Source organism: Pan paniscus, chromosome 2 (genome assembly GCF_029289425.2).
Source record: "Pan paniscus chromosome 2, NHGRI_mPanPan1-v2.0_pri, whole genome shotgun sequence".
NCBI classification, from domain to species: Eukaryota; Metazoa; Chordata; class Mammalia; order Primates; family Hominidae; genus Pan; species Pan paniscus.
The window spans coordinates 189471386-189494140 of record NC_085926.1 but is presented as its reverse complement, the minus strand read 5'-3'; the positions used below and the strand labels follow the sequence as shown (position 1 = coordinate 189494140).

Genomic DNA, 22755 nt, shown 5'->3' with positions numbered 1-22755 from the left:
GAAAGGATATGAAATGCAGGCAACAAAAAATAAAGACATTGTGTTGTATCCAATCTCTGTCACTTAAAATTATTACCTTCTCTCCTTTGAAGCAAGTCATTTTTTCTTCACACACAAAAATATACGGTGGCAGGATTATCTAACACAGCAACATATTTTGAAATAATACTACTGGAAAAAATCTTATAGACAATCATGGGAGAATTAGGATTCTGCAAATTCCCTAATGACCCTTCTCCCCATCATTTCAGCTCTAAAAGATTTGGAGGATCACTTTGGGATACAGAGGTAATAATTGAATGCCGCTGTGCTCAGGGAAAGGCTTCAGATTCTCCATGGGTGAGTTGGGCCATCAGCTCACCGCTACAGTCAACAGTAAACATGGTGGCATATTTGAAAGTGGAATAATTCACATTCCTTCCCTAAAACACAACATACGAAGACGTACTCACTGATGTGCATCATCGACTTTTCTAACATCAGGTGAATGCAGCACAAGAGCTGGCCAAAGGCCAGCTGCCATTTTACCCCCATCGCTTGCTTCTTCCATCACGTTTATCTTTTTAATTTTGCAAACATCTATGCTATATTAATTATATATGCTTCCATAATTTTGCACATGCCACGTTTTTCTCTTTGCCTCAAGTACTGTAATCCTTCCCTCACCCTGTCTGAACAACTATTTTTCTTACTCAGAAATTCAAGAAAAAATATCACTTTAATTTATCTCTCTAACTTTAAATGTTTTGAGAAATATTTAATTATTCACTCTTATCTGTTAAAATTGTACCATGTGCATACCTCTAGTGTTACATTTAATCACACACTGAATTATCTCAGTTCATATATAGTATATCCCTCAGCATGTACATACTGTTCCATAGCCTGCATTTTATCCAATAACCTATATCTAGCCATATTTTATTGCTCTATCCTTGATTATCCTTCACCATAACTTTCTTACCTACTTCTAGCTTATATTATTTTATACTATATGAGGTTTTATAGATTACCTAAGTCATATCTGGTGCAAGATGAGGTACATATAAATGCATAAATGTGTGAATAAACAAAGTAATAATCTCTCCTCTCCTACTGGTCTATTCAATCCTTGATGCATCCATTGCCTTTGGGTGACCTTCGATGTTTCTGAAGGTGGCAGAATAAATAGCATACAGCAAGGGCTCACTCGAGTTTGGTTAAGAAGCAAACGGTAACTTTTTGAGAGCTACTTCTTAATACTTTTAAACAAGTGAATTAGCATTTCCATCATAACTGATACTTTTGCTGAAAGAAAATGTGCATGCTTTTAAATGTGAATAAAATGTTATTCTTGTTATGTGGATTAGTAAGATTTTTTTTCAAGTGTCTTTCTCAGCGGCATCTACAGATCAACTTTAGGCATTCTATATAACAAGTATATTAATAGATCTACATGCTAAAGACAAAGGGTAAAAAACAATCAGAGTCATTTTATGTTAATGTAAACTGACCGCCTCCTGCTTTAATCACTTACCTACATCCTGCTGATCTCATGGCTTCACCTTTTTGACATTAAAAGAGAGGGGGAAAAAACTAAATTTCTTTACATTGAAATACATAGAACACTGACGTTAGATAAAGGGTGATTTTTTTTAACTGACTGCTTGGCTTATCTAGGTTTTATTGTTAGCTTTCTATAACTGGTTCCTTGTGCAAATGTATTTGATGGACTAAACAGTATATACCTGTACAAATGTGCATGGGAACTTTAAGAATGGTGATAGATTAGATATTCATCATAGTTCTCCTTGAAGAGGTCCTTCAAGTCCCTTGTAAGTTGGATTCCTAAGTATTTTATTCTCTTTGAAGCAATTGTGAATGGGAGTTCACTCATGATTTGGCTCTCTGTTTGTCTGTTATTGGTGTATAAGAATGCTTGTGATTTTTGTACATTGATTTTGTATCCTGAGACTTTGCTGAAGTTGCTTATCAGCTTAAGGAGATTTTGGGCTGAGACAATGGGGTTTTCTAGATATACAATCATGTCGTCTGCAAACAGGGACAATTTGACCTCTTCAAGGAGAACTACAAACCACTGCTCAATGAAATAAAAGATGATACAAACAAATGGAAGAACATTCCATGCTCATGGGTAGGAAGAATCAATATCGTGAAAATGGCCATACTGCCCAGGGTAATTTATAGATTCAATGCCATCCCCATCAAGCTACCAATGGCTTTCTTCACAGAATTGGAAAAAACTACTTTAAAGTTCATATGGAACCAAAAAAGAGCCCGCATCGCCAAGTCAATCCTAAGCCAAAAGAACAAAGCCGGAGGCATCACGTTACCTGACTTCAAACTATACTACAAGGCTACAGTAACCAAAACAGCATGGTACTGGTACCAAAACAGAGATATAGATCAATGGAACAGAACAGAGCCCTCAGAAATAACGCCGCATATCTACAACTATCTGATCTTTGGCAAACCTGAGAAAAACAAGCGTTGGGGAAAGGATTCCCTATTTAATAAATGGTGCTGGGAAAACAGGCTAGCCATATGTAGAAAGCTGAAACTGGATCCCTTCCTTACACCTTATACAAAAATTAATTCAAGATGGATTAAAGACTTAAACGTTAGACCTAAAACCATAAAAACCCTAGAAGAAAACTTAGGCATTACCATTCAGGACATAGGCATGGGCAAGGACTTCATGTCTAAAACACCAAAAGCAATGGCAACAAAAGCCAAAATTGACAAATGGGATCTAATTAAACTAAAGAGCTTCTGCACGGCAAAAGAAACTACCATCAGAGTGAACAGGCAACCTACAAAATGGGAGAAAATTTTTGCAACCTACTCATCTGACAAAGGGCTAATATCCAGAATCTACAATGAACTCAAACAAATTTACAAGAAAAAAACAAACAACCCCATCAAAAAGTGGGCAAAGGATATGAACAGACACTTCTCAAAAGAAATCATTTATGCAGCCAACAGACACATGAAAAAATGCTCATCATCACTGGCCATCAGAGAAATGCAAATCAAAACCACAATGAGATACCATCTCACACCAGTTAGAATGGCAATCATTAAAAAGTCAGGAAACAACAGGTGCTGGAGAGGATGTGGAGAAATAGAAGCACTTTGACACTCTTGGTGGGACTGTAAACTAGTTCAACAATTGTGGAAGTCAGTGTGGCAATTCCTCAGGGATCTAGAACTAGAAATACCATTTGACCCAGCCATCCCATTACTGGGTATATACCCAAAGGACTATAAATCATGCTGCTATAAAGACACATGCACACATATGTTTATTGTGGCACTATTCACAATAGCAAAGACTTGGAACCAACCCAAATGTCCAACAATGATAGACTGGATTAAGAAAATGTGGCACATATACACCATGGAATACTATGCAGCCATAAAAAATGATGAGTTCATGTCCTTTGTAGGGACATGGATGAAATTGGAAATCATCATTCTCAGTAAACTATCTCAAGGACAAAAAACCAAACACCGCATGTTCTCACTCATAGATGGGAATTGAACAATGAGAACACATGGACACAGGAAGGGGAACATCACACTCTGGGGACTGTTGTGGGGTGGGGGGAGGGGGGAGGGATAGCATTAGGAGATATACCTAATGCAAAATGACGAGTTAATGGGTGCAGCGCATCAGCATGGCACATGTATACATATGTAACTAACCTGCACATTGTGCACATGTACCCTAAAACTTAAAGTATAATAATAATTAAAAAAAAAGATATTCATCATAATGGTTTAGTCACATTGTGCATAACTTTAAACTAATTTTATAATAACAATTAAAATAAAATAACTTTAATAGTCTAGTAAAGTTGGTAATCTACAAATGAACATGTAATAGATATGTAACAATATGATAAAAAATAAATTAATGCAAGGGAATGGAGTGAGCTGTTGTGCTGCTGTAGATTTGTTAGTCAAGAAAAAGAGAGCTCCCTGAAGAGGTAACACAGGAATAGGGGAACATCTGGGAGGCAGGCTTTCCTGGCAATGGGAAGGGCACTTTTAGAATGCTGGACCAAAGATTCTCTACAATCTATCTCAACTCAGTTGAATGGCAAAAATTGTCAAGAGTTGGTTGACAATATAGATAACCTTCTCAACTTGTCAGAATCTCAATGTTCCTGAAAGAAATTCCTTTTTACTAGTTTGTTGTAGTTGTTATTGTTATTGTTTCTGTTAAATTAAAAGTCCCCAATGAGATATTTGTTGAGATCAGTAATTTTATATTGTTTCTACGAGATTTGAAAATAGTACATGCTTCTTTTTCAAAATATTGTTTACTTAGTCAGTTGGCATCATTTTGAATGAGAACACAGATTAAAGTAAAAGTGTAAATAGAATGACATAACAAAGTATGAAAGAATCAAATGCAATAGGACGAAAAAGTTAGTGTTAGCCCCAAGCACTGATTACTGAAAGCTTTTAATGAGCAAATGTTTAAATGAGAAGTGAAACCAGTGAGTGAAAGTCAGACTACGAGCTATATATCAGAATCAAGCCCCTCTGCCTGCCTCCAGACTCTGGCAAGCCTCATCTGTAACAATTGATTCTAAAGGGGTCAGTGCTGAATAAGGATTTATTGTTTTTGATGATGACTGTGAGGTTAAAGTAATGGAGAAATTGAAAGTTGCTTGCTTAATGGAAAAATACGTAGAATTGCAACTTAAAAAAAAACTGCCACCAAATTAGGACAAACTGGAATCAAAATCATTTCAGAGATTGATGACATGTCATTACAGGCTTGAAATATACATCTTATTCCTTTAAATTCATATTTTTATCAACCACTTAGGCCAGTGACATAATAAAATCTATTAACCTCAGTTATTTTGTCCTCTAAGTAACATTGGATAGTGCAAGAACAATTTGAAAATTGAATGGATTTCTTTCTGCATTATAAGATATGCTGTTTGACCTTTCATGTTTTTAACAGAAATGCTTAGTTATTCTAAAAGTGGTTTGATACACTATTATATTGGCCATAAAATATTTCTTTCTGTAATGTCTCTTTTGTCCTTTCTTTCATATTAGCATCTATTTTATTCTTTTAGTTCAATGCCTGAGATCATTTCGATGGAGAAAAACTTCTAGACCATTTGTAAATTGAAATATTAACACCCAGGACAAATGCATTGATAAGAAAAACATTTAAAAGCTTGAAACATCTTTTTATTGATCTTTCCTAGGCTCCAGATACAGATATAAATAATAAGAGAGATAAGAAGGAAAAGATTTTGAGCCAGAGGGAAAACCTTGCTGAAGGCCCAGTGAGTACAGAGGACAGTGAGAAGAGAGTCCTGGCAGGCACAGCTCAGCTTCAAGGGAAGAGGAAGAGAGTGAGAAGGCGAGAGTGGGCAAGGGGCAGGCAGCAGGGGCTGCTGTCCTTCTGAACACTCTGAGCCTTCTGTATATGTCTTACCAACTTAATAATGTCATGGTCAAATAAATTGATATGGTTTGGCTGTGTCCCCGCCCAAATCATATCTTGAATTGTACTTCCCAAAATTCCCACATGTCGTGGGAGAAACCTGGTGGAAGGTGATTGAATCATGGGGGTGGGTCTTTCCCATGCTATTCTTGTGATAGTGAATGAGTCTCATGAGATCTGATGTTTTTAAAAATGAGAGGTTTCCCTGCACAAGCTCTCTCTTTGCCTGCTGCCATCCATGTAAGACATGACTTGCTCCTCCTTGCTTTCCACCATGATTGTGAGGCCTCCCTAGCCATGTGGAACCGTAAGTCCATTAAACCTCTCTTTTTTTTTTTTTTTTCCAGTCTCAGGTATGTCTTTATCAGCAGCATGAAAACAGACTAATATAGAAAATTGGTACCAGCAGAGTGGGGTGCTGCTGAGAAGATACCCAAAAATGTGGAAATGACTTTGGAACTGGTTAACAGGCAGAGGGTGGAACAGTTTGGAGGGTTCAGAAGAAAACAGGAAAATGTGGGACAGTTTGGAACTCCTTAGAGACTTGTTGAATGGCTTTGACCAATATGCTGATAATGATATGAACAATAAGGTCCAGGTTGAGGTGGTCTCAGATGGAGATGAGGAACTTGTTGGGAACTGGAGCAAATGTGGCACTTGCTATGTTTTAGCAAAGTGACTGGTGGCATTTTGCCCCTGCCCTAGAGATTTGTGGAACTTTGAACTTGAGAGAGTTGATTTAGGGTATCTGGTGGGAGAAATTTCTAATCCACAAAGCATTCAAGACATGACTTGGGTGCTGTTAAAAGCATTCAGTTTTAAAAGGGAAACAACATAAAAGTTTGGAAAATTTGCAGCCTGACAATATGGTAGAAAAGAAAACCCCATTTTCTGAGGAGAAATTCAAGCCACTTTTCTGGCTGCAGAAATTTCCATAAGTAACAAGCAGCTGAATGTTAAACTCCAAACAATGGGGAAAAGGTCTCCAGGGCATGTCAGAGGTTTTCATGGCAGCCCCTCCCACCACAGGCCTAGAGCCTTAGGAATTAAAAATGGTTTTGTGGGCCAGGCCCAGGGTCCCTGTTGTGTGTGCAGTCTAGGGACTTGATGCCCTGCATCCCAGCTGCTCCAGTTGTGACAAAAGGGGGCCAAAGTGCAGTTCAGGCTATGGCTTCAAAGAGCATAAGCCCCAAGCCTTGGCAGCTTCCACGTGGTGTCAAGCCTGCCAGTGCATAGAAGTCAAGAATTGAGGTTTGGGAAACTTCTCCCAGATTTCAGAGGATCTATAGAAATGCCTGGATGTCCAGGCAAGAGTTTGCTACAGGGGTGGGGCTCTCATGGAGAATCTCTGCTAGGCAGTGTGGAATGGAAATGTGGGATCAGAGCCCCCCACACAGAGTCCCTACTGGGGCACCATCTAGTGGAACTGTGAGAAGAGGGCCACCGTCTTCCAGACTCCAGAATGGTGGATCCACCAACAGCTTGCACTGTGCGCCTGGAAAAGCCGCAGACACTCAACACCATCTCATGAAAGTGGCTGGGAGGGAAGCTGTACCCTGCAAAGCTATAGGGGTGGAGCTGCCCAAGACCACGGGATCCCACCTCTTGCATCAGTGTGACCTGGATGTGACACATGAAGTCAAAGGAGATCATTCTAGAGCTTTAAGATTTGACTGTCCTGCTGGATTTCAGACTTGCATGGGGCCTGTAGCCCCTTTTTGTGGCCACTATCTCCCATTTGGAATGGCTGTATTTACCCAATGTCTGTACTGCCATTGTATCTATGAATTAACTAACTTGCTTTTGATTTTATAGGCTCATAGGCAGAAGGGACTTGCCTTATATCAGATGAGACATTGAACTGTGGACTTTTGAGTTAATGCTGAAATGAGTTAAGACTTTGGGGGACTGTTGGGAAGGCAAGAATGGTTTTGAAATTTGAGGACATGAGATTTGGGAGGGGCCAGGGCCAGAATGACACGGGTTGGTTGTCCCCACCCATATCTCATCTTGAATTGTATCTCCCACAATTCCCACATGTCATGGGAGTAACCTAGTGGGAGGTGATTGAATCATGGAAGCGGGTCTTTCCCATGCTATTCTTGTGATAGTGAATAAGTCTCATGAGATCTGATGTTTTTAAAAATGAGAGTTTTCCCTGCACAAGCTCTCTCTTTGCCTGCTGCCATCCATGTAAGACATGACTTGCTCCTCCTTGCCTTCTGCCATGATTGTGAGGCCATGGCGGAAGGCCATGTGGAACTGTAAGTCCATTAAACCTCTTTTTCTTCCTAGCCTTGGGTATGTCTTTATCAGTAGTGTGAAAACAGACTAATACATAAGTGGATAATGGAAAATATGGTATATGTAAAGTGTCATGTTACTCAGCCTCACAAAAGAAGGAGATTCAGCCATGTGCAACAACATGGATAGACCCTGAGGACATTATGCTACGTAAAATAAGCTAAACTTTAAAACTACAGTAAAATACTGTATGATCTTACCTACATGTGGAATCTGAAATAGTCAAACTCATAGAAGCAGAGACTGGAATAGTGATTGCCAGGGCCTGGGGGAAAGAGAAAAATGGACAGGTGACAGTTAAAGGGTACAAAGTGTCACTTATGCAAGATACATTCTGAAGATCTATTCTACAGCATAATGCCTATAGCTAATGTTATGTTAATAATATGCTTACAAGTTTCTGAAAAGGTAGATTTTATGTTAAGTGTTCTTAACACACACACACAAACAAATAATAACAGAAAGGGTAAGAAGGAACTCTGGGAGATTATGGATATATCTAAGGCCTCAGGGTGGTGATGGTTTTACGCATGTATACATATCCCCAAGCTCACTGAGTTGTATACATTAAAGATGTACAGCTTTTTACCTGTCAATCATACCTCAATAAAGTGGGTAAATAAATTATTTTTATTAAAAAATAATGGTCATGGCATTATATTACCTTGAAATATAATTTTAAGTGTTTATTTTATGGGAAAATGAAGAATTTTGCTCTATCACCTCTGTACCTACAATAAAAGTTACTTCTGAAAGCAGGAGATCAAGTTATGGGCCTTGAAAGCTATCAAATGTTATAAGGAGGGAAATCAGTTTCCAACTGGTTCAAGAAACAAATGCCAAAGCCCTGAACTAAGGTAAAGATGAAGGAGAAGAAAAAAGTAAGACTGAAAAACCTTGGGTACATGTAGATAAAAGCTTTAGAAAAAGCATCAGAAACTGAAGGTTCTACTAGGAGCAGGAAGGTCACATGTATCATGAGGGTGGCCTGGTGAACACATATCTCATCAAAACCTTCAGCTGATGGTTCCATTCAGAGACAGGGCAAAAGAAGTCAGAAAACTAAGCTTTATTTAAAAACTCCCGATTTTTATAATGTTGACATTTAATTCAAATCCATTTAAAATATAAGGTAGCCAAGTTGAAATGGACCTGATGGTCACATCTGACTGTTTTTGACTTCTGAGTTAAAGCCATATGAAAACAACTGAATTGCAAAGCTCTGCATAACTGTGAACTGACGGCTAACACGAGCTGTGCAGGTTAACATAAAGATAACTCAGGAAAATTCTTGAAAAAATTCCAGTATTTGGACTGACTGGCAGATAAAATTGTGTCCAATTAATTGGGTACATTAGATTAAGTCAATTCATAACACTTACTTTGAAGGACTTTTTTATATGTGGAAAGATGCTCATAGTGGTTTTATACATATGAACACAGAAATAAATTATATATCATTATTTATGTGCAAATACAGCCAGCATTAAAGCTCATAATAGAACTAAATAGTGTATATGTGTGTGTGTATGTGTGTGTATAGTGTATCTGTTATTAGGAGCATTGAATCAAAAGTCAGAATGCCTGTAATGGAGTAACAATTACACATTTAACAGCTATGGAATCCAAGTTATTTCACTTTTTAAATCGTGGATGTACTCAATGAGGAGCAATAACCCCTATTACTGCCTAGCAGAATTACTGCGATAAGGATCAAGTTATATTACTGGTTGAAGTGTTTCATCAAATATCGTAATGTTTTAAATAAGCCTCAACATTTAGAAAATTGACTCTTTTATTATTCAAATAATCTATTCTTGAAAAAAGTGGAAATATAAGACCTATAATAGCTGGCAAAACTAATCAGCCTTATAGCAACAAACCACGGCAGATAGGACATTGCTATACAACCTAACCTTACCAACTTGTCAATGTGAAAGTTAACTGGCTGTGTTTGTTCACAATATATATCAGTATCATTTGCTTAATGAAAGAAGTAAACTAAAAGAATTCACTGATAGGGGCTTGGAACAGTTTTTTTTTTTATGTGATTCCGAAAGAACATCCTGCAAATCAGTTATCCTTTATGTGGGATTCTTAAACATAAAATACAGCCTGCAGCGATGCAATATTACATAATTATCCTAGTTGAATAACCTCCTTCTAAAAGCACAGTAAGGAGAAACTCAGCATGAATTTATATGATACTCATTATTCAATGGTGTCAACTCTATGGTCAGCCATCTCCAGAATTTCTCTCTGTCATGAGAGAGAGAGAGCTCCGTTAGCCTAGGGCATCATGGGAATTTGTCCCTCCACTTCTCACAGTTCATTGGATGGGACACCATAATAACACTTAAAATTTTATCCACAGCTGTATAACTAATCATTATTGATATAGGATCAGACCCCTGTATTTGCAAATTTCATGCTTTCAAACAACAAGGATTAAAATGGAATTACCAGTTGGGGAATGTCAAGAAAACTGGATATTTAATTCCGTTAAGACTATCTATCTTTAAACTGTCATATGAGCTTGGATAATTTAACTCCTCACTTTAGTTTCCTTACCTATAAAATTAGAAAGTTAGACTAGGTGACCTCTAAGTCTCTACCAAATTATAATATCTTACTATTTATGTGGTTTGTTAAATAATTCCATTTGGAATTGAAGAACAAAAGCTGACATCAAGTGTGTATCAGAGTTAGGTATATAGTAAACAATGAACAATTATTATTGTTCTACTTTGGCTCATTGTTTCCTTCCAAATATTCTCAAATGATCACTGCTTAAATAATTTTACACCATGTCTTAGGTAAGATGTCATTAAAAGTTTAAATGTACTCAGTCATTTTTCTTGATTGAGAAGGGGAAAAATAGTGCACATATTTTTGTCTTTCATTTAGTCCAGATAGGTTTGTGTATTCATTTCAGGAAAAAAAACAACCTTCAAAACCTGCAATGCATGTGTGAAAGTGTATCTCTTAGAACTACTTAAGGAAGTTTTCAGATGGCAAAGATCCTTGCAATGCCCATGTAGAAATGGCTAAACTCTGTAGAACTGGCCTAAGAATATAAAAAACTGCAGAGTCAGGTAATAACTTGTGATGATCAACTGAAGTGATGTGATTTTTTATTTCATGTGGAACTTCTTCATAAACAATGTCTTAGAGGAAGGCATTGCTTAAAAATAACAAACACCCAGCCAGGCACGGTGGCTCAATCCTGTAATCCCAGCACTTTGGGAGGCTGAGGCAGGTGGATCACCTGAGGTCAGGAGTTCAAGACCAGCCTGGCCAACCCAGTGAAATGCCATCTCAACTAAAAATACAAAAAAATTAGCTGGACGTGGTGGCATGCGCCTGTAATCCCAGCCACTTCAGGAGACTGAGGCAGGAGAATCACTTGAACCGGGGAGGCGGAGGTTGCAGTGAGCCGAGATCAATCACTGCACTCCAGCCTGGGCAACAAGAGTGAAAAAACGTCTCAAACAAAACAAAACAAAACAAAACAAAAACACCTTATTGGTATATATTTCACCTTATATGTATATATTTAACCATGTATATATTTCCATAAGGAGGAGAATAGACAGCTTGTCTAACAACTTCATAATACATTATTACTCTATAAAACTAAAATTTATAGCCACGTTGTTCTACATCCTTCAAAAATAAGAAATTAAGTTTAAAATCCTACTTATGTGATGGTTAAGATTGTGTATCAGCTACAATTATTGATTGAATATATTTTACCTTTTTAAAAAAGTCTGGTGGTTGGAGGAGTATGAAATGTAAGACAGGTCCTGTCCCTTCACGTGCCTGGGAAGACACAGCATTGCACATGCAAGTGTACTCACATATACATTTACACACACACACACACACAGTCAGAGAACTACAAAGTGCTCAACTGTATGAAATGATCCATGCAGTAAGAAGTTAGAAAAGGAAAATACTGAAAGATAGTCACCAAAGAAATCTCCTAAAAAACTTGTAGGACTTGAACTAGAGCATGAAAGATGGCTAGGATTTGGAAAGGCAGAAAAGAGAGTGGAAGGAAATTCTCAGGAAATACAAGAAGGCTATGCCTTGACCATCTGGGGACCAGCCTTCACAAGGAGTTAGGACGAAGAGGAACCATCAGGAAAATCGTTTCTAAAGTTTTAAAGATAAAATATAGTAATGCCATGAAAGATGAACTAACTCCGAAAAACAGGTAGGGGCCAGGAGAGCAGTTAGGAGGTTCTTAAAAAAATTTTACCGCAAAGTGAAGAGGGTCCAAAATGAGACTAGAGAAAATTGGCAAAACATAGCATTTAAGTGCAGAAGTGCTACAAGGAGTAAAGTAGCAGTTTACGTACAAAGGTACATACCTATATTCCAAGGCATGTGCCTCATGACTGAGGGAAAAGACGCATTATAAAGAGAAATAAAGTCTTCAGGAAAAAGAACCAAATTGGGATAGATGTTGAGATAGAAGAAATGAAGGAATTATAAGCTAAAAGTTTGAATCTTAATGTAGCAAATATAGAAATGGGGTATAGAACTAAATTTGGATATGATGAATGTATTTGGAAACTATCAATGTGGAACCATGAAAGTAGATATAGTCTATCTGAAAATAAATATAATGGTGGTTTGTAATACTTTTAAAGTTGCAGACATTTGGAGAATACAACAAAAATTATAAATTTTCTCCCAAAGTAAAATAAATGTTTATACTGACATTTACATAATTTTGTACATATTTTCAGAAAGTATGTGGACCCCATTTACCTTACCTAAATCCCAGGATGGCAAGGCTTATTTTGAATAACCAAAAGCATGAGGAAATGACAGTTGAAAAAAAGATAATCTCTACTATGTATTTGGTATTTATTATATGTCAGAATTGTTTTAATATCTTACACACGCCATTTTTATATTTATTTTGATCTCCATAATAATCAATGAGGTAGGAATTCTTTTCTTCTTTTGCAGAAAAAATTCACAAATAGCAGAAAGAAAATAAGTGAATTGATTGTTCCTATATCTTGCCTTTAAACATGTTCAGCCTTGTTAGAAATTATTATGATATTCCTTAAAACGGTAAGAAAGATTTTATTCAAGACTATTGCAATAGAGAAGAGACTATTGAAACACAGCAAAGAGAAGAGACTATTGAAACACAGCAAAGAGATTGAACTCAACTCCAAATACAGTAAACACCACTGGAGATATATAGCCTACAAGCATAATGAAAAGTCAAGGATAAAAAATTACTAAGAAAAACTTGATCAAATATCAAGGGCAGGGGGGGATTCTTGTTAAGGCAGGACAATGTAATCAAATATCTAGAGTGGGAGGATTCTTAATAACAAGACTCTTTGCTAAAACTGGGTACAGAAGGTCAACAGCGGGTCCCAAATATGAGGCATAGTCAAAAAGAGATGGCTCAGAGAAGCTTGACTAAAGTTTGGAGGGAGACTTTGTTACCCTCTTTACTTTGCATTCATCTATTAAAAATATTTATTGAGTTCTAATTATATGACAAGCACTGTGTTCAGTGTCCTGAGATCAATTATACAGGTCTGTCCCTGTACTTTTGGAGTTTGGATAATTGCTACTCCTTCTTTATGTTTCAGCTCAGAGATCCACTCCCTTGTGAAGACCTCCCTGAGTTCACTTCATCTTGAGCTACGTCTGCCATCATAGGCTTACCTCTATAGGCTGTAACTTCCTATTTACTTGTCTATGTAACCTTTTATACTACAAGTTCTATGAGATTATGGGCTATGACATCCTTGTTCACTCATCCCCATTAAACTAGCACTAACACTGCCCAAGTAGTAACTCAGTAAATATTTGACAAAATTTGTAGAATAGAGATAATAAAAGAAGCCAACAAGTGATGCCAAATGCTAGTCAAGAAAGAAGCCAAGGATGCATCATTTCTTAGATACAAGAAATTTAGAAAGAGCCAAATGAGTAAGGAATTGAAAAGATGCTATCAAAAGGAGGACTGTAAGAGCCTTTTGAGCTACCCAAGATTTAATGTTCTCAGTGGGCCAAAGAGCAAACAGTATGAGATTTCAGCTACAATTCATTAGAGCACAGAATATGGACTTGATCCTGTGGCAAATGACTCTTGACCCTGGAAGAAACTACAATACTTCTAGCTGATAGAAGCTCCCATAGGTCAGTTTAAGTCATGGTTTAGTACATTTCTTTCTGTGGACCTCATTTTCCCAATTAGCGAAATGTGGGCCTGGGGGTCGGGGGGCAAAGAGTGGGATGCCTGAATACACAGGGCAATACATATGAATGATAATTCTAAGAGGCTGTGACTCCATGGCCTACAAGTGTGTTTTTGAGACAGTAGATGGTTATCAAAGAAGTTCATTAAAGAGATGATGACATATGGGTCATGGTAAATAGGCCGTCTAATTAATGGTATATCATATTTCTCTTGTTCAGTCAATTCCAGGCACAACTATTATTTCTTATTTTTAACTGAATATCAAATTATAAAAGAGCTTTGAATCAGACAGTAAGAATAGTTTTTTCTTTTACTGAACAGCAGTGGACCCTGAAGATCAGAGTGGACTATGAAGATGAACTGCCTGGACTTCAGTCTGAGCTCTGTCATCTGTTAATTAAGTGGCTATAGGCAAGTACTTAAACTTTCTATACTCTAATTTCCTCATGAGATAAATGGGAATGACAATATCCTTCTCATGCAGTTTTTATAAATATCACAAACACATTCCTGTGAAGGGCGAGTGTTACCTGGGACATAATAAAAGTTCCACAATTGCAGGCCAGGCGCAGTGGCTCACGCCTATAATCCCAGCACTTTGGGAGGCTGAGGCAGGTGGATCATGAGGTCAGGAGTTTGAGATCAGCCTGGCCGATATGATGAAACCTCATCTCTACTTAAAAAAATACAGAAATTAGCCAGGCGTGGTGGCATGTGCCTATAGTCCCAGCTACTCAGGAGGCTGAGGCAGGAGAATTGCTGGGACCTGGGGGGGAACAAAAAAAAAGCTCCACAATTGGTTGACATTACTAAAGATGAAGAAAACCAAAATGGTTGCATAATAAGTGTCACACACAATGTCAGGCCTTTTTACATAAATTATATTGTCCGATTCCAGCTATTACAAAAATTATAGATCAGAAGTCTAACATTCAAGCCTTTTCTCATATCTCTATGTCTGAGTATATCAATGAATCAAGTCATCTGAATATGTGAGACTGTACTTGGTATCACCCCAATTCTGGGTATCATATGAATCTTATGATTAGTACTATGAGAAAAAGACCAGGTTAAAAACAAAAGAAATTCAGAAGTCTGTTCATCACGAATCTGTATGGTGTTTGCCATGTTTTGTTGTGTTTATCTCTAAAGTCAATACCATGGGTGACTTTTTTATACCTAATTAACCTAGTTGAAATGACAACTCAGTACACAATCATATTATGAAGATCAAGAACATGCTTTTATTCCACTTAGTATCTCTGAGAGACCAGAATGATATCTCAATGTTAAACAGTTTTAATGTTTGCTATTAATAATTCTGATTCCCGATGGATTTCCTATTTAGTCTAAGTTCATAAACAACTTAAGACTTCTATTTCTAACCTATCTATTCAGCACAAATAGCACATATTTAATCTTGTTAACCCATGTCTGCATAATGACTTTCACTTTTTACTAATAATGACACAATGATAATTTATACCCCTACAAATGAAACCATCTTGAGTGGTATAAAAAATAAAGTAAGGCTGGATCAGGATGGAAATTTTTTTCAACTTTTCTCCCATCTCTTGTTTCCTCCCAAATGATCATTTCATGTTAAGGATTGTTCATCAAATCTCAAACAAACGGAGTTTTAAGTACCAGTATCAAGCACCTGCACATTGAGAGCAATGATTACAGGGGGAAAAAAAGGATTGAACACCATCAGTGTTATTTATCATCACTCCTAAGGTACTGAATATAATGTTGCTTTAATTGTTGACATTTGTATTGCACATTTAAGCTTACAACAAAATAATGATATATATTATGTCCTTACACAACCCTGTACATAGTTGCCATTTTTCCCCATTTGATATGCCATGAAACTGAGATGCACAAAAGTGTGTCAATAATAGAATGAGGCCCAAATCTTCTGAGTTCCCTCCCATCTCACCACCACCCCCGCTGCCGGATCATGTTCTCCTAATTCAAATACCGCTTTCTTTCCACTAGTCTACAGTGATTTTATAGTTATTTTCTGGGTTTCTAGGGAGAATATCTGTAGCTGCGTATTCACAATGCAGACCTGTAAGGGATTGCTGAACTCAAGTGCACTGGCTTTCAACAAAATAACAGGATCCTCTCTTCACAAGTATTTATTTTTGCACACCATTTATTTCAGAAAAAAAAATTTATTTTATTTCTTCACTTCTAAACCAAAGGCACTAAACAGCTGCCCTTGTTTGCACTGATACTGCAGGATTTGTATCCTGATGAGCCACATACAGGTTGTTACATTTCAGTAATTTGACAATGGAATAAGATGTGCACCTGGCTCTCGAACAGCTTTAAAGGCTTAGACTTCCTCTGAAATGATCTCTTCAGCCAGGACAGAAGAATTTTTTTAAAAAATCTGAAATCGCTCCAGGTAAGTAATTCTAAACTCTGCTGCACATTAGAATCATCTGGGGAGTTTTTGAAACATGCCTGCACCCAGGTTCCTCCCCTAGAGAGTCTTATTTAATTGATCTGCCATGCTGTCTGAGCGGTTGTATTTTTAAAACCTCCCTGAGTGATTCTAATGTGCATTCAGGGTTGAGAAACACCAACTGAAGACATAACCCAGAGCAGTGCTCTCAGCACTGGCCATGCATTGGAATGTTGCGGGGAGAGGGGGGCAGCTTTTTAAAATACTGATACCAATACCCAATTAAATCAGAATCTAAGTAGGCTCCAGGTGCTGGTGACTTTTAAAGCTCTGTAAGTGATTCTGACATGCAGTCAAGTTTGGATATCATTTATCTAAAAATAATTACAATTTAGTATGTGGTCTACAAATGAGCAAAACCAATCAATCAAGCAAACAACAACAAAAAACAACTAGAATCTGAAAACTTGCTAGAATTGAAGAGTTTCAGACTCCACTCCAGAGGTACTGAGTCAGAATCTGCCTTTGACCAAGGATTCCAGGTACTGAGCATGCACAATAAAGTATGAGAAGCTCTGTTCTGGACGGCTTTTCTAAAGACCTGAGGACAGTATTAACTTCCATTTCTTCTTCTCATTTGATACTTCTCTCAAGTTCAGATGAGTATGTTCTACTGATTGGGACCATTGGGCTAAATTGCTACCATGTGTTCCTAATTGCTACACAGCACAAACATGATTAACTATAGCTAATTATCACTAATTAGCTATCTACTAAGCTAACTGCTGAGCCTGGAATTCAAGACCCTTCAGAATCTACACAGATTTCTTTCTTGCCTTTTCCCATTTATTCCCACCCTACACTCTACCCAAATATAGACTGCTCTGTTCCACATATGATCCACACCTTCTAGCCTCTTTACCTATATATCCATCTCTCCCTAACATGCTTTCCTTCCATGTTCAAGTGTATCAGCTGAAGTTCAGTTAATGCTATTGTACTGTGACGATTTCTAATTCAACCCCATATCCAGCTGGTAATAATTTGTCCTAGCACAGAATACTCATAGCATCCTATCTATACCTCTCCTGTGGCCCATTAAACAATCTTCTTCATGTTTTCTAGACTTATTTTATATCCTCAATCAGATGGTAAGTTATGTTAGAAGAGGATTCATGCTGATACAGTTTGGAGGTGTGTCCCCACCCAAATCTCATATTGAAATCTAATCCCCAGTGTTGGAGGTGGGGCTTAGTGGGAGGTGATTGGATCATGGGTGTGGATTTCCCATAAATGGTTTAGCACCATCCCCCTTGGAACTGTCCTCACGTGAGTGAGTGAGTTCTCTTGACAGCTGGTCATTTAAAAGTGTGTAGCATCTCCCCTCTCTCTCTCTTGCTCCTGCTCTGGCCAGGTGACATGTCTGTCCCCCACTTCACCTTCGATGATGATTGTAAGTTTTCTGAGGCCTTCACAGAAGCTGAGCAGATGCCCCACCATGATTCCTGTACAGCCTGCAGATTGGTGAGCCAATTAAGCCTCTTTACTTTGTAAATTACCCAGTCTCAGGTATTTCTTAATAACAATGCAAGAATGGACTAATATACATGAGCAATTCACTTCTGTAATATTCACACAACCCTTCTCGGAGCTGTGTGTATAGTATGTAATTTTTTTGTCTTTCTGCTCACAATTTCTTATGCTTAACCAGTTCAAGCCAGTATTCTTAGTATAGTCAGTATGTTTATACTGTCTGCTCTGAATAGATTTAGATCAGATTTTCACAAATAGTAGTCTTTGCAGAATGTGAACTATGAATCTCTAAAGAAGATATTGTATGGAGAAGTTTGGAAACTTTCTATGTCCAAGAAGCTTTTTTAATGAGCTTCTTACAGGTATCATTTGCTCTGCATGTCACACTTTGGGATATTTTTAATAATAGGGAGTGATAAGTCATCCAAGATAAATTTAGGACGATTCAGGCTTTCAATGGCTACCTAGATAAATCATCAACATTTCTTCCTTTTCAATGGGAACACAAGAATCCTATGCAAAAGAGACAGAACACCACAATGGTATTATTCTCAGGCTGGATAGGTGAAAATCTGGAACCAAACATCATCATAAAAAGAAAACAACAACAACAACAAAAACACTGTGCTGTTATTGCTAAGGAAACTCCTGTTTTATAGGTTGACTAACTAGGGATCTTTAATATACTATCAGTTATGTCTGAAAAATAAGGAAGCACCTATTAAGTTTAAACTATTCTAGGAAAACTTGCATTCATGATGGTCTTGGATGTAATGTATTCTACTTCCTTGAAAAATATGAAATAAAATGGAGTGAGCAAGTAGAAAAGTACTTTTATTGTCTCCTAAAGTCTTAGAAGCATTTATAATTTTGAGAAACAACAAAGAAATCCACAGAATCCACTGTAACAGATGGTTCTAATTAGCATGTTAGAATTCATTGAAAACTATGTCAAAGTTGATTGGCTATTTGTGAAAATATTTCTGACCAATTGTTCTTAAACTATTTCCATAAATATATTGGGACATTTTATATCACTTTATTAATATTGAGAAATCCAAAAGAATAAGACATGGTCATGTAGACACTATTTTCTTATTATATCCCAGCAATGTCGGTTTTCTGTCAAAGTCAATGATAAAGCATCCCTCTGTTTCCTACTGGATGACTTTAGAATGGAATGGAGGAGAAAAGTAATCTTTATAGCTAAAGACTTAAAAGAAGATGGCAGGTATATTTATTTCACGCATTTGTGACATGTATTTATCTCTGTTGACTCCATAATTCCAATCTCTATGACTACATCCTTCATTTTCTGCTTCCTACCAAAGGACAAAAATATATTTCTAGAGTATTTCTTATTGACGGTTCCAGAAATATATGAACTAGAATTTTAGGATCCTTGGTACAGAAAAGTTTCATGACTTACTTTATGTTTTTTCAAATGTTGTTTAAATATTGGTTACAGTGATTGAACAATCTCACCTTTAACACAACTTTCCCCAGCCATAAGTTTTATTTTTAAATTGTTTTAAATTTGCATAAATGTCTTTGCCAATTAAATTGTCAGATAATTTGACAACATTTTTGCTATCATTTAGACCCGTGATTTCTCAATGTAGCTATATGCTGAAATTACCTGGACACTTATAAAAATAGTGACGTCTGGGGCCCACTTTCAGAGATGCATATGTCATTCATCTTGTATGTGGCCTGGGGATCAGCATTTTTAAAATATTTCTACATAATTCTAAGCTGCAGACAAGGTTGGAAAACAAAAATTTTGACCAAACTTTTCAACGATGGGTTTTAATAACAGTTTTAAACTTAGATGTACTAATGGCATGAATCCTAGTCTGCACTTTTCCATTTTATTTCAGATTTTTCTTGTTGGAAACTCTCCAAGTTCATGAAATCCTTCTGAAAATGAGACTTTAAATCTGGACACAGATGACCTATTTAATGAGGCATTGATAAATAATAGTAAGTGACATGCAAAAGCCCCTTCCAGGAAGAGAAGGAAACAGAAATGCCCAGTTACCACCATCCAGAGATACTAGTCCCATTACCTCTCATAGCCATCTAAAATGTTGACCATTTGTTCCCATCCACTATGAATATAGCTACACTTTTCCTTCATTATTTTTAGACACTCCAACTCTTCTTATACTAAGATTGAATACACATTTTCTACTTTCTTGCTTTTTGTATTTCTATGGAAGTCATAAAAAAAGATTTTGGATAGCTAAGTGATAGCTATCTAAAGGCATGAATTTGCAAATCAAATTATAAAACCTGTTTAGAAGTCTAATGCATAAAAACTAATATATAAAAATGTAAATTAAGGCAAAAATCAATTAGCTCAATGTGACATTCATGTGGCTTCTCTTTCTGGACTCCATGTTCTCTCCAGGGAAACACTGACTATATTATATGCAATAAGGAAAATAGCCAAGGTGGATGGCCCCATAACACATAGTTACAGCTGCCAGAAAATAACTCTCAATTGTTGAAAAACAGCTCAAAAGGTGAAAAAAATCATTTATCTTGGATAGGCTCAATACCAAAAAGGGGACATAATTATGAACTATAGTATTTACTGGTACCTAGATATATTCTCCACTCACATGCTTAATTATTCCCTCTTTCAAACTGTAGAGATGCTCTTTTGAACTGTCCTCAGCCTACTTGTCATGCCCAAGCCCAAGGTCTTTTGGTGGGTAACAGTAGTTGCTAAAGAAGTTAGAGTTTGGTTAGCTCTCATCAACAACCTTGTTACCAAGTTATAAAGAGAGCAAATCTCAGACAAATTTGCCTACACAGTGACATTTATTAATTAAACATTTATTAGCAAGTTAGCACAATATAAATTATGCAATCTGTATTAGGGCTTAAAAAAATACAGCCTTCTCATTCTTTCAGTGATTAAAATGCTATAGTACAAGAAAAATTCACTGGATAGAGCCATATCAAGATTCCAGTAGCAGGATTCTGTTGCCCTTAGAGTTGTTACCCCTACAGTTTTCACTGGGCTTGCAGAAATCAGAGTTTCCAGCTAACTACTAGATCTTTGGGGGTTTCTTTGGTTAAGAATGGTGGCCTTGGGCCGGGCGCAGTGGCTCACGCCTGTAATTGCAGCACTTTGGGAGGCCAAGGCGGGTTGATCGCCTGAGCTCAGGGGTTTGAGACCAGCCTGACCAACAGGCAGTGGTACCCTGTCTCTATTAAAATTACAAAAATTAGCTGGGTGTGGTGGTGGGTGCCTGTAATCCCAGCTACTTGGGAGGCTGAGGCAGGAGAATTGCTTGAACCCAGGAGGTGGAGGTTGCACTGAGCCGATATTGTGCCATTGCACTCCAGCCCGGGCAACAACAGAGACTCCGACTCAAAAAAAAAAAAAAAAAAATAGTGGTCCTGCTAGATTCTTAGACACTGTTCATGCGTGGGTCTGAAGTGTCTCTTAAGTATACCTGACAATCAATTTATTTTAGAACACTATAATTTTACCAATATAGGACTCCTTCTAATATTCATCTACTAATCATGTTAACTAAGAGTACACCAAATTCACCAGGAAAACCCATTTCTGGCATTCAGCGTGAAAACTAGCAAAACTTTGGTTGTAGCCCAAGGTCTACATAGCTGCCTATGGAGGAGAGGCTTACTGATGAGAATGATTGCTGTCCCTTGTGTGTCCTTGATTAGGATTCGAGATGTAAGTGGGGACTGCTTAATTACAAAAATATTTATTTGCTGTTTATATATCTATATAAACAAACTAATACATATTATCTGTATATAATCATATTGTCTTTAAATGGCTACTCATTATAACAAAGCTGCTCTTACTCTGTTCTGGAAGTTGTTTCCTCATTATTTTTTACATGTCTGCTTCCCTTATAGAATGCAAAACTCCTTGAATTCAGAAATATGTTGTATATTTGTCACCTCCACCTCCACATTTTTAGCATGATACTTCACACAAAATGTTTAATAAGTATTTTGAATAAACTATTTTCTGTAAATTCGAATTCTTGTTCTATGTTTAACATTTTTCCTCTCAACACATCATATTCTTTGAAATTATATCTTGAGATTTGTATCTGAAACAAAGGGTATCTAGGGAGAATTGCTTATTTTGTTTGAAAAAGAAAGGAATCTAGGCAAAAATAGCTGTGTGGCCATTAGACTTCAGAAATTAAATTATCACTCTTTGTCATTTTTAGGGGGAAAAAAAAAAAGAACTGCAAATGGCCTCACATGACTCAACAACTCAGGAGAGAACACATTTTCCAAACCAAGCCTATACAGTTGTCATCACTAATAAACATCCCCACAGTAATCTCGAATTCCAGCATTAATTTTGTGAGGGAGAAGATAAATTGCAAAGATGCAATCTTCATTACTCATCGTCCTTGCTGGGGTTTCCATCTTTTTTGCTCCAGTTTCTTCCTCACAGGCACGCTGGAAGATAGATGTTGGACAGTTTGCCAGATTCATTTTGAGAAATCACAGATTGGGAGATTAAAACTGACATTTATCTTTGCTTCTATAATGGCTGAATTTTGAGATACCTAAGCATTAAAATACTTTAAGAGTGAGTAACTCTTAAAAGCTCCTGACAATTCGTGAGGCTAATTCTATCTCCCATGGTTTTACCCATAATCTGAACTTGGCAGATTTTTCTCTCAGCAGAGAGCCTGTTCCCCAGAAACAGTATAGATGGCTACAATGAGTAGATGATTAAATTCCTCTCCATGATCATCAGAGCTTATCTGTGGG

General features: G+C 37.1%; 1 long non-coding RNA gene across 19 annotated transcripts in view; it reads right to left on the bottom strand.

Moving 5' to 3' along the window:
* LOC106634637 (uncharacterized) overlaps positions 1-22755 on the bottom strand; it is a 176845-nt gene that overhangs the window by 47674 nt on the left and 106416 nt on the right. For all 19 annotated transcript variants that reach the window (XR_010111711.1, XR_010111714.1, XR_010111722.1 and 16 more), the window contains one exon: positions 7984-8048. This is a non-coding gene — a long non-coding RNA (uncharacterized LOC106634637). The remainder of the gene's footprint in view (positions 1-7983; positions 8049-22755) is intronic.